The sequence below is a fragment of the Schistocerca piceifrons genome, chromosome 3 (genome assembly GCF_021461385.2).
Source record: "Schistocerca piceifrons isolate TAMUIC-IGC-003096 chromosome 3, iqSchPice1.1, whole genome shotgun sequence".
Classification (NCBI taxonomy): Eukaryota; Metazoa; Arthropoda; class Insecta; order Orthoptera; family Acrididae; genus Schistocerca; species Schistocerca piceifrons.
Window position 1 is genome coordinate 174,723,492 of NC_060140.1, and position 1,833 is coordinate 174,725,324.

A 1,833-nucleotide genomic window follows, 5' to 3' on the forward strand; every position below is an offset into this window, starting at 1 on the left:
CACTTTCGCAGGCAGCCGGAAAACGCGCGGTGAATTCTGCGCTGCATCGCTTTTTCCACAGTCCAAATAAAAGCATACACTCGCTGCAAAGGAAAGACGGTTGAAATGAAAGTATATGATTCGCAAAAGTGGACAGTATTTACAGATTACATTGCGAGAGACAGTTACAGATGCGTGCGCGCTCCTTGACGGTCACGGCCCGTTTCCCCTGGTCCGGCCAGTTCCGACCGTGCAGAAAAAATTCTTACCACCAGCGAACGTCCGGTCCCTTGTGGTACGTTGCACCAATATCGAACATCCCGCCCACATAATTCGTATAAATTACACAAATACAAATAATTACATGCAGCACAAGTTATACCAAACAACCAAGGAAATACGATGACTGAAGGAACTGTGTTCACTGTAAGCAAAAGAAACAAAAATGGTTCAAATGGCTCTGAGCACTACGGGACTTAACATCTGAGCTCATCAGTCCCCTAGAACTTAGAACTACCTAAACCTAACTAACCTAAGGACAACACACACATCCATGCCCGAGGTAGGATTCGAACCTGCGACCGTAATGGTCGCGCGGTTCCAGACTGAAGCCACAGCGGCCAGCGACAATTTGGTCCTCTACCTTCATACTCGCTTCGGCGGTACATATACTAAAATTGGAACGATACAGAGATGATTAGCATGGCCCCTGCGCAAGGATGACACGCAAAATCGTGAAGCGTTCCACATTTTTTCTTCCCCCATGAACCATGGACCTTGCCATTGGTGGGGAGGCTTGCGTGCCTCAGCGATACAGATGGCCGTACCGTAGGTGCAACCACAATGGAGGGGTACTTGTTGAGAGGCCAGACAAACATGTGGTTCCTGAAGAGGGGCAGCAGCCTTTTCAGTAGTTGCAGGGGCAACAGGATGGATGATTGACTGATCTGGCCTTGTAACATTATCCAAAACGGCCTTACTGTGCTGGTACTGCGAACGGCTGAAAGCAAGGGGAAACTACAGTCGTAATTTTTCCCGAGGACATGCAGCTTTACTGTATGATTAAATGATGAAGGTGTGCTCTTGGGTAAAATATTCCGGAGGTAAAATAGTCCCCAATTCGGATCTCCGGGCGGGGACTACTCAAGAGGACGTCGTTATCAGGAGAAAGAAAACTGGCATTCTACGGATCGGAGCGTGGAATGTCAGATCCCTTAATCGGGCAGGTAGGTTAGAAAATTTAAAAAGGGAAATGGATACGTTAAAGTTAGATACAGTGGGAATTAGTGAAGTTCGGTGGCAGGAGGAACAAGACTTTTGGTCAGGTGATTACAGGGTTATAAATACAAAATCAAACAGGGGTAATGCAGGAGTAGGTTTAATAATGAATAAAAATATAGGAGTGCGAGTTAGCTACTACATACAGCATAGTGAACGCATTATTGTGGCCAAGATAGACACAAAGCCCATGCCTACTACAGTTATACAAGTTTACATGCCAACTAGCTCTGCAGATGATGAAGAAATTGATGAAATGTATGACGAGATAAAAGAAATTATTCAGGTAGTTAAGGGAGACGAAAATTTAATAGTCATGGGTGACTGGAATTCGTCAGTAGGAAAAGGGAGAGAAGTAAACATTGTAGGTGAATATGGATTGGGGGGAAGAAATGAAAGAGGAAGCCGCCTTGTAGAATTTTGCACAGAGCATAACTTAATCATAGCTAACACTTGGTTCAAGAATCATAAAAGAAGGTTGTATACCTGGAAGAATCCTGGAGATACTAAAAGGTATCAGATAGATAATATAATGGTAAGACAGAGATTTAGGAACCAGGTTTTAAATTGTAAGAC

At 44.4% G+C, this 1,833-nt stretch overlaps 1 non-coding gene across 1 annotated transcript; it reads left to right on the forward strand.

Moving 5' to 3' along the window:
• Positions 1 to 626: 626 nt before the first annotated feature.
• Positions 627 to 733, forward strand: LOC124791115. The gene has a single exon (XR_007016541.1). It is a non-coding gene; the product is annotated as a U6 spliceosomal RNA (small nuclear RNA).
• Positions 734 to 1,833: the final 1,100 nt, after the last annotated feature.